Source organism: Solanum pennellii, chromosome 9 (assembly GCF_001406875.1).
Source record: "Solanum pennellii chromosome 9, SPENNV200".
NCBI classification, from domain to species: domain Eukaryota; kingdom Viridiplantae; phylum Streptophyta; class Magnoliopsida; order Solanales; family Solanaceae; genus Solanum; species Solanum pennellii.
Genome location: NC_028645.1, coordinates 62,976,770 through 62,988,428, shown reverse-complemented (window position 1 = coordinate 62,988,428; position 11,659 = coordinate 62,976,770). Strand labels below are relative to the sequence as shown.

Genomic DNA, 11,659 nt, shown 5'->3' with positions numbered 1-11,659 from the left:
ATTTATAAACTTTCTAGGGAATACTTAGTTCCTTATATCTTTGAGAAATTAATTCAACTATTTACTCTTTACTTAACTTGAAATTTTTGATCTTAATCAACTCTTTAGGGAATACTTAGTTCCCTTATACTTATTTGAAGGAAAGACTTCACTTTTTACTCATTCTTTAGCTCAAAAATTTAGCCTTAAAACGAAGTTAAAACACTTAAATAAGACTCTTGGAGACTTTAAGAAACTTTACTTTGACTTTTCTCTTAACCTTTTATAAACTTAACTCTTAACTTATTAGACTTCGATCTTAACTTTTCTTGAATTGGATTATGGATTCAAGGTTCAATATTTCATGTTTATGGATGATTTCATGATGTTTAGATGTACCTTAAAGTATTGGAATCGACTAGGAATTGTAGGTACATCACTTAGGAACTAGTACGAAAAGATGGGGTCTCCAGGCAACCCTGGTGCTCTGAGAGGCGCGGGGAACTAGAGCCTGATGGAAAGAGGTTGTCCTGAGAGGCTCTGGATGGAGTGAGGTGACAGAACCTGTCAGAAAAATCCTGCCCTTAGGGGCTCCGGCAGGCGCGGCGCCCCAGGGTCTTTCAAAAGAGAATTCTGAATTTTTTTCTCCGTTTTTCATCTCTAGACCTTCTAATCTTCAATGGATCTTTCCCTAAAAACTTAGGATCACTAATACCCCCAATCCCCAATATATTTGACTCAAAAAGCAATACGAAAACACGAATCAAATCAACTAAAACATACTACAATTCGCCCAATAAGAATTCAGTCATTGTTCTTCAAGAACTTCAATGTTCATCATTCAATCTATTCAAAACTCGCTGATTTAAACATATTCAGGTGTGGGTGAACTAACTCAACACAGAAATACCTCACATACCTTGATAGGGATAACCCCCAATGAATTCCACTCGACGATCTTGGCGTTCTTGATGAATTCTTGGTCTTTTCCCTTCTCCTTTTTCTCTTCTCTTTTTCTCCCAAACCCTAAGCGTGGATAATATTTTCTAAAACTAACTTAGTCTTAGTTTTTACCCTAATAAATCTTCAAACCAAATTAGGAAATAGTTGGGTGTAAAGACCACTTTACCCTTACAAAAATCCGGATTGGGACCTTCCCCAATCCAATAGTCCAACTACCGATAAACATATCTCCCTCATACGATGTCGAGTATGCACAAAATTGATGGTTTTGGAAAGATCTCTCCAATGTTTTTCCAACCATATAAAAAACAGACTCTAACTAATCCTGAGTTAGAAGTTATGGCCGTTTGAAAATGACAAAAACTCACTTTCTTAACTTAGAAAATTTTTCAGATTTTTCCTTTTCTTTTCAAAAGTGATTATTTTTAGTTTCTTAGCTTATTATTTGCTATTATGAGTTGTGAGATGTTATACAAAATTTTAAAAAAAGTATGTTCAAGGGGGTAATATGACCTTAGTTTAGTTAAGACGTGTCTCTATGATTTCAGTCATAGTCTAGGGGGTTAGTCTCTTATAAAAGGAACAAGAATACAAAATACTCTCGTATCTACCCCTATAATGTTTGTCTTGCCTCATTGAAACCAACTTAATATTACTTATAATCTGTTTTGCTCCATTTTATAATTGGATTAAAAAACTGAAGATACTAAACAAGCAAAAGAGAAAGACTATTAAAGAGATCACATGAGTTGCACATGAGTAAAAAGAACAATTACTTCTTCTAGGAAATAATTTCAACTTTCCATGTTACCAATTGTTAATTACTTAGTAAATATGTTAATTATAATAAATAATATTATAATAGGAACAAGAATACAAGATACTCTCTTATTTACCCCCATAATGTTTGTTATGCCTCATTAAAACCAACTTTCAATATTCCTTATAATATGTTATTACTCCATTTTATAATTGGATAAAAAAACTGAAGTACTAAAAAAACATAAGAGAAAGACTATTGAAGGGATCCCATGAGCTGCACATGAGTAAAATGAGCAATTACTTCTTCTAGGAAATAATTTCAACTTGTCATGTTACCAACTGTTAATTACTTAGTAAATATGGTAATTATAATTAACGATCTTATAATAGGAACAAGAATACAAAATAATCTCTTATCTACCCCCGTAATGTTTGTTTTGCCTCATTGAAACCAACTTTCACTATTACTTATAATATGTTTTGCTCGATTTTATAATTGGACAAAAAAACTGAAAATATTAAACAAGCATAAGAGAAAGACTATCAAAAGGATCAAATGAGCTGCATATGTACATGAGAGTTGTCCATTAGTTAGTTATGTTTAGCAGTTAGTTAGTTATCTAATTAATAGTGATTAATAGTAATTTTAGATTAGTCGTATTGTATATAAATGTAGTTTAGATAATGTACATTTTTTCTCATTTCTCTTAGTCTCAATATGGTATCAGAGCTGAGAATAACAATTCTAAGCATCTAAAGGAGAATGCATGGAGAATGCTTCAGGTTAATGATCGAGAAAGTTTAAGTTACAGATCAAAGAATCATCTATAAGTGATTGATTCAATTTCTTTTATCTTCATTGTTGCTATTTCTTCTATTAAGGAAGTTGAGGTGTAACAATGTTGGAAATTAAAATTGACCACACTACTAAAAAAACTGATAAAGAGACCTAAAAAATAGGTCGCTATGAAGAGACCTCACGAGGTCACTAGTTTAATCTATAATTTTTATTTATTTATTTATTAAATAAGACACCTCATGAGATCGATTATATATATACAAAAATTTAATATCGATCACTTATTTTAAAATTTATTTTGCTGCTACTTTGCCTAAAATATTCCATCTCTCGAGGTCTCTAATTGGGAAAATAAAAAATAAAATAGAAATTATAGAGACTTCCCAAAGTCTCCTTTTTTAGTCAAATTTGATCAATAATATTTTAAAATAAGAGACTTTGTGAGGTCTCGTATTTTAAAATATTATTGACCAAATTTGACTAAAAAAAGGAAAACAATTAAAATAAGAGACATTATTTATTTTTCAAGCATCTCTTTTCCCACAATTTTATAACACCTAAAAAGCCTTAACTTTTCTCTATCCCCCGCGATTCTGTAGCTTAGAGACGACATTGCATCGCCTTTGAGCCTGCCGCCAGCCAGTCAATCACTCAGTTTGATTCCTAATTTTCGTTATCGATTCGTGAAAACTCCATCTATCAATTTTGAACAGGTAATTTTGGAGCTTTCAATTTTTAATTTGAAAAGTTGTGAGCATGTGCAGCTAGTTAAGATGTCATGCTTATTGATATTTAATCAGACCTTTGGAATTAGCAGTAATAGTTGAATGTGAGGTACGAAATATGTCAATAAGAGTTTTTTATTTTTGAAAAATACGCAGTAGGAACAAATTTCTGGAAATGATCCTCACAATATTGTATAATACATCTATTCAGTGATCATTTGTTCACAACAATCTATAACTTCAAGTACCTTTTGAACCTACAAAGAACATGTTTTTCTGTTCAAACTTTGAAAGGTTCCTTCAAGGTCATGAGGTGCATCAATCTAAAAAAGAAGTTGATCATATCAATCTAAAAAATAAATTGATCAAATTAAAGTCGATAGGGAGGATTATGACCTATATCCTAAGAAAAAATTTTCTTAATTTGTTTCAAAAATATAGTTAACATCTAAATTTGTTTCAAAAATATAGTTAACATACTACTCATCCTAAACTAAAATATAAACACTTACTCAAAAAGTTTGTGTATTACTGGTATTTATACTAATCTCATGAAAGGTCTCCTGATTCAAAACCAAAGATTTGCTTGATGGATGAATGTATTATATGATCTGACTTTCTTTGGAAGAACATGGTTATATTTCAAAAATGTGAAATTGACATTATAAGGGATGGTTGTATGATTTGACTTCCCCTGTAAGAGTCATGAACTATGTATTTCTTTTTTATGAACAAGCTGAAAGCTTAACCATGATCAGAATTCAGAGTCTTATGTAGAATGTTGAAATACGTTCTGCATAAAATTATCGACCTAAAAATTGTTCAAGTAACTTTTCTGGTCACGGTCATGATCATTTGCATACTCCGAAAAAAGTTGTTAACTAACACAATTTACTTCTAATGCAACTTTGCAAGCATTTGTTGAGAGAATTCATAATCTAAAAGATAATTTGACATGAAGATAGTATTTGGGCGACAATTGTAATACAGAAGCAACTAAGTATTAAATAAAATTTCGATCAAGAAGAATGATGAGAGGATAAAAAGAATTTATATACTGACTAAATAAGAAGATAATCTATATCAAGCTATCTTTAAAGGTATCTATCTCATCGACCTTGGAATCTCGTTTATCTGTGGAAGACACTAATTTATAGTGTCATAAAAGCAAAATAAAGTACAAACAAAATAATGCAGCAATAGAATAAAATAGTGAACAAGTTGAACCGTTTGCTTGCTTTCAAAGTTGAAATCTAATGCAGCCTAGATTTCAACTTTCTGGTGGAAAAATTAGAAAACTCACACTGAACTGAAGTTCTCTCCCTCTCTAAGCTTGAATTTGGTCAAATGTGAAGACATCAACCTAGCTAACAAGAATAGAAAACAAATCATTTCATACGACTAAACAAAGTTCATAAGAGGGAGTCGTATATTCAAATGAAAATTAAGACAAAATGCATATCTGTTGACAAAGCTATTGAGAGAAAACAGACAAATTGTTATTAAATTCAAACATGAAGAGGCCTTGATTGTTAGCACTTTACTGCCTTGGCAACATTCCATTTTCTCTTTAGTTTAAAATTATATTAATTCTCTCAGATAGGAGGATGTGAAGATCGAGAATTAAGGTACAAGGTTAGTAGTACGTAGTGGAGTGTTGTCAGTCTTAGTACTTGTCTTATTCATGGAGTACTATATCACTTTTGATTTATATCATCATATGTGTTTATTGTGTCTCCATTATCACATCATTTTGTTGTTACATTTTCCTTGACAAGATGACTATGTTTTATTTATGGTCTTCATGCCCTCATTCTCTTACCTATATCATTTTGCTTTACAAGCCAATGGAGCCCATAGTTATGACCTATGAGCATATCCTAGGAATATATGGTGAGCATAAGACCATAATAGCAACCCCTGCACATTGAATAAAAGTATTCATGATTTCATTATACTACTTAATACTTTGATTTATATCATCATCTAATGAAAGATATAAAAAGAAAACGTCCAATAAGTAGTTCGAGAAGAATAATCCAAGGAGATATTCATAGGCTAACCAAGATGATCAAATGAATTATACATACATGTATTACAATTTTAAAACTTTGCATATTATATTCCTCCCCTTTTTATTGTGCACCACCTGTCCAGTTATTATTTGAGATTAGCGAGGTAGAAATTGTCAGACCTTATCATGTTATGTTCTGATGCAATGGAAACGTTATAGTAATCTATGCGAATCAGCTATATTCTAAGTTGCGAACTCTTCACTTTCATCGCTTCACCGGTGTCGTATTCTCCAAGAGTACACTATTTTTGGAGAACTCTACACGCACCCGCTGATATTTTTGAAGAGTCTAAACAACATAGGCTATAAGCCTCCTTTACCGGAGTCTGCAGGCACCCAAAAACAACATTAACAAAAGAATATGTTATTTAACAAATAGGTAGACAAAGAAATAATGAAAAAAAATGTAACATTCAGATTACTCACAATAGAAAGAAAGAAGGAAAATATCACACCTTGATTACTAGTCGGGTATAGTACAAAAAATGAGGAAAATTTATAGAAATGTGAATCAGCTCGTTCCTAAAAGAGCACAACGATATTTGTTCGCAGAGAAAAGACAAAACAGGAGAAGCAACTTGCGTATTTAAAAATCATAGAAATATGTTAATTTGTATATTATATAAATTGAAATGGGAACAAATGCAAAAAATTTCCCTTTTTTTCTTGATTGGTTGCTTTCTAGTTTGTTTATGCGTAAAGAAGAATGAACAAAATAAGGTAACATGTTTTTCCTCTTCTTTAACGACAAAAATACAATGAACATTTATGTTTTTCAATAATACCAAATACATTTCAGACTATAGCTTATCAAAAGAGTTCTATGTACTATAGTAATACCACTAATTACTGAGAATATTATACTTAGGAACTGTAGCTTATATTTTAGTTATGAAAAAAAACTTTTAAAAGAGTTCTATGTACTGTAATAATACCACCAATTAGTGAGAATATTATACATGGAAATTGTAGCTTTTGTTTTTGGTAGAATGATATAACTTGATTTCTAGGATTGTAAATTACTACTTAATTTAATATTTAACAAAGTGAAATTTTGTGATATTTGTGTAGATGGACCGTAGTTGAATGTATAATATGACTAATTTTTGGGGAATGGGGCTAAGACCCGAATTCGTAGAAGGTGTCACTAGTTTTGTGGAGTATGCAAAGACACTAAAACCTTTTCAACGTAATGGTGTGATTAAGTGTTCTTGTAATAAATGTCAATGTTTGAATATGAAAAATCATATATTGTTGAGCTTCATCTCTATCAAAATGGGTTTAAAAAAAAACACAAAGTGTGGATTAGTCATGGGGAAATTGATAAAAGTTTTGATGTGTTTCAATATTATGTTCCTAGGGTGAAAGTAGTAGCATAATGAATTCTAATGCAGAAAATTATAGAATGTAGGGCTGGGCATAAACACCGAGAAATCGGAACACCAAACTGAACCGAATTATTTCGATATTTCGATTTTCGGTGCGGTATATTCGGTAAATAATTTTGAATTTTTCCGTATTTCAATTTGATTTTCGATATGTCATTTTGGATAATTAAGTATTTTGGTGTACCGAAATATATGAGACTATATTAATAGTATTATTAATATTTTATAAATATTAAATAACAATAGATAAAATTAATTAGATGTCCAAGACCAAGACTCCAACTTTGGCTTTTCACTTTTCACGCCTCACCCGCCGCATATCAGTCTTCCTCTTTCTCTTTTCCACTTTGTTGTTCGCCCTTACCTAGGTACTTTCCATGTTTTTCGGCGACCAGTCATTAGCATCAAGAGACCGACCATGAAGTCCCAATGATCAGCAATCATCAGCAGTCCCAGCATCCACCACGTAGCTAACGACTAGCTCAGCACGCAGCCATCGACCAGCAGTCCAGCATCACGCAGCACCGACTGATCAACTTTCATTATAATGCTTCGGATAGGTGTAAGCACCCAAATCACTCATAGGAACCAATTATTTTGATGGTGTCATTTTATCCCTATTTATACGATTTCCTCTTGGTTTTTATTACGATAGCTAAAGTTTTTGAGGACAATGCTCCCTTGGCAACCTCAGTTTTAGATGGGTATAGAAAATTTGAGTCTAATACTAAACCAATCATATGATAGTTTCATCTTGTTTCCATGATTTAATTTTAGGCTCGAAATAAAGCAAGATGACGAATGAATGTATCATGTTTCGAGGCTAGTTGAGGCCTACGTGAATAATATGAACGAGGTCTGAAATAAAAAAATTGTAAAATTTTTAAAAAACCCACTAAGAAGGCCCATTAAAAATATCAAACCAAAATTACATGAATCAAAGTGAACCGAACCAAAATCATTCGATTTGATATTCGGTACACGTTGTATAAGAATCAAAAAAACCAAAAAAAAAAATTGAAACAAAATCAAATTAATGAATGTCCAACCCTAATAGAATGCATGACACGGTTCTGGATGCCTTTGGGTTGCATTCTGATTTCGAATCTGGTAATCAAGGTGAAGAAACTCCTAATGCTGAATGTAAAATTTTCTTTGAAAAATTGGAAGCTGCTAGTCGACCTTTATACGAGGGGTGTCCACACTCGCAATTGTTTATTGCTATTAGATTAGTAAGTATCAAATCAAATTGGAATGTTCTTCAAACGGAAACGGACTCTATGATTGACCTTATGCATGATTTAGTTGACCCAAATCTAGAGATACCTGATAATTTTTATAAGGCAAAGAGGTTGGTGTTAAAGTTAGAATTGTCAACGATGAGAATTCATTGTTGTGAAAATAGTTGCATGTTATACTATAAGGATGATATTGATCTATAATCATGTAATTTTTGTGAAAAATCTTGTTATAAGCAGACTCCTAGAGGGAAGAAAGTTTCTATTAAGGCGATACATTACTTTCCTCTTATACCAAGGTTAAAGAGGTTGTATGCATCTAATATCTCCGCTCCTCATATGAGATGTCACCATGAAAATAAAAGACCACCTGGTGTTATGTGTCATCCTTCTTATAGAGAGGCATGGAAACATTTTGATAGAACATATCCACAGTTTGCGGCCAAACCACGAGACATTAGATTAGGCTTTTGTTCAGATGGATTCACACCACATTCTGTTTCTGATGCACCATATTCTTGTTGGCCTATATTTGTAACACCATATAATCTTCCACCTGAGATATGTATGACCAGTCCATATATATTTCTCAATTGTGTTATTCCTGGACCAAGAAATCTAAAAGTCTTGATTGATGTACACTTGCAACTTTTGATTGATGAGTTGAAACAGTTGTGGGTTCAAGGAGTTGAAACATCTGATGTGTCTCTTAAGCAAAATTTTGACTTACGGGATACCTTAATGTGAAATATTAATGATTTTTCACCGTATGAAATGTTGTCAGGGTAGATGACAGCGGGAAAGTTAATTTCTCTTTACTGTATGAAAAATACTAAATCATTTACTTTGAAACATAGTCGTAAAAATTGTTGGTTTGATTGTCATCGATAATTCTTGCCAACGGATCATGAGTTTAGGAGTATGAATAATGCATTCAGAAAGAATATTATTGAAAAAAGTCTTTCACCTCCAACCTTGACTGGAGAAAAAGTTTGGGAGAGGATTCAACACTTTCCAAAGGTCACAGAAAAACAACCGTACAAATTTGATGGGTATGGTGTTGTACATAATTGGACAAAACAAAGCATATTCAGGGAGGTACCATATCGGAAGGATAATCTTCTTCGACATAATCTTGATGTTATGCATATAAAAAAAATTACTTTGATAATTTATTCTATATAGTAATGAAAGTCAATGGCATGACAAAATATAATGTTAAAGCTAGAATGGACTTACCGGAATACTGTAGGTAAAAAGAGTTATGATTACTAGAGAAACAGAACAACAAGTTCTTCAAGCCTAAGGTTAGTTATTCATTTACATTGGATCAAAACCGTAAAATATGTGAATGGGTTGAGCAACTTAAGATGCCTGATGGACATGCTTCAAATTTGAAAAAACGTGTCGGTGTGAAACACGGAAATCACATGCTATGAAAAGTCATGATTGTCATGTCTTCATGGAAACATTACTACCCATTGCATTTAGTGGCTTGCCCGATAGAATTTGGAAACCTATTACTGAAATTAGTTTGTTCTTCAAGGACTTGTGTTCTAATACATTAAGGGAAGACAACCTAATTGAAATGGGTCAAAATATTTCTATATTCACAAATAAGTTGGTGAAGATTCTACCACCTGGATTTTTTGATTCAATATAGATGAATGTATCCATTTGAGGTGTAAGTGTTTTAACTCTTAATACTTTTATATCAATAGTTTGTTAAAATTAATGATAATATAATATAATATAATATAATATAATATAATATAATATAGAATTATTGGCAAGTCTAAACGGAGCATGAAGCAAAAACATAGACTTGACGGCTCAATGGTTGATCTTGCTAGGAGATAACTAATTTAGATTCTTATTACTTAAAAAGTAGTGTGTCATGCTTGCAAAATATACCCAATCGCAATGATGATGATGGTGAGACTATGAAGCCACTATCAATCTTCAATCACCCAAGCAAAGGTTCAAAAAACGTACAAGGAGGAATCTTAATGCCATGGAGTTTAAGTCTGCATCGACATATGTCTTGTTGAATTGCCCACAAGTTAAACCATTTCTTGAGTAAGTTGTTATTTTTGCACGAAAATATGTAATTACAAGGCAAAACAATTAACTCATTATCCATCTTTTTTGACAACTACTTTGTACATTTATATGGCAATGAAAAAGTGTTTAAATATTTTTCAAAGTGGTTTCAAGATTACGTAAGCCTTATAATATTTTCATAATACTATCATTATTAAATAAATATATATTTAATTGATGCTAATTTCTTATTTTTCAAATATTTATAGATTTATGACAAAAAAAATGGTCAATTTGATCATATTTTGAAAGACCTTTCTTGGGGACCCATTAAGGTTTATTCAATGGACAAGTATCTTGTAAATGGTTTTAAATTCAATACCGAAGAATGCTCCAAATATTTAAAAAACTAACAATAGTGGAGTTTGGGTGAAAGGTGGTGATGGAAATCAAGATGGAGTTGATTATGATGGGGTGCTTAAGGAGGTTTTGAAAAGGCATAACACATAAATGTGCCCTTCAACTTGGCTTCAAATCACATTTATGTCCTTCAACTTTGGATGTGCACAAATAGACACTTAAACTTGTATAAAGTTGAACAAATAGACACACATGTCCTACATGTCATTTTTTATCCTACGTGGTGTCCTATGTGTTGTGTCACGTAGGACTCATGTGTTTATTTATTTAAAAGTTGGATAGTTAAAGTGTCTATTTGTGCATTATGAAAGTTGGAGGTCAAAGTTAAAATTTGAAGCTAAGTTTAGGGTCCAATATATGTATTATGCCTTTTGAAAATGGAGTACTGTTGGTGGCCTATAAAAAGAATGTATTGTTTAGATGCAAGTGTTTTGATTCAACCCCCAAAAAAGGTACGAGAGAAATCAAACATATAGTATCATTGAAGTAAAGCATACAAGGGAATATGGAGCATATGTTCCTTTAATTATTGCACAAAATGTTAAGAAAATGTACTATGTTCCTTATCCCTTGCTTCCAGATAAAGTTGATTGGTGGGTGGTGATTAAAACCAAACTTATGGGTCGTGTGGAAGTTGAAAACATGTTGGATGTTGCATACCATGATAATGATTTATCAAGTGTCTACCGCATCGTCGATGTTGAATTAGAAAATGGTTTAGAGTATTCTCTTCATGTTGTTAATAGTACTTGTTGTCTTGAAAGGGAGTTATTAAAAGCATGTGCCCTTGCATTAGTTTTTTGTCCTTGCATTCTATTTGCTTAAATTAGCCAACTCAACAAATGGTAAGTTCAAAATCTGAATTCATTTCAATGTAATCACTAACTTATAAAATGTCTAATAGAAGGTAAATATAACTAAGTAACTAATTAGTCTTATAACTATGTTATTACCACATAAGTACTTGCTTAATCAATAAAAAAAAGGAAATAAACATAAAAAAAATGACACATGTATTTATACAGATATTATAATTATTGTATAATTATTTGCGAACTGAATAATGAGGATACTACATATTATGAACGAATGTTCTCTTTCTCTTTGAGTGCACTTAAAAAAAATATACATTGTTGGACTTTGCATGTGGAATATATTAGAAAAAGTCACTTAAATGTTGGACAAGAATCTGGTAAACTAAAATTTGTATGTTTTCTCTGTAAATGAAAACTATCCCAAAAAATAAAATTAGAATAAGTGGAACATAT

The 11,659-nt window shown here is 31.7% G+C and overlaps 1 pseudogene; it reads left to right on the top strand.

The window, feature by feature from the left end:
* The first annotated feature begins 10,940 nt into the window (after window positions 1-10,940).
* Window positions 10,941-11,659, top strand: part of LOC107030266 — a 3,085-nt pseudogene continuing 2,366 nt past the window's right edge.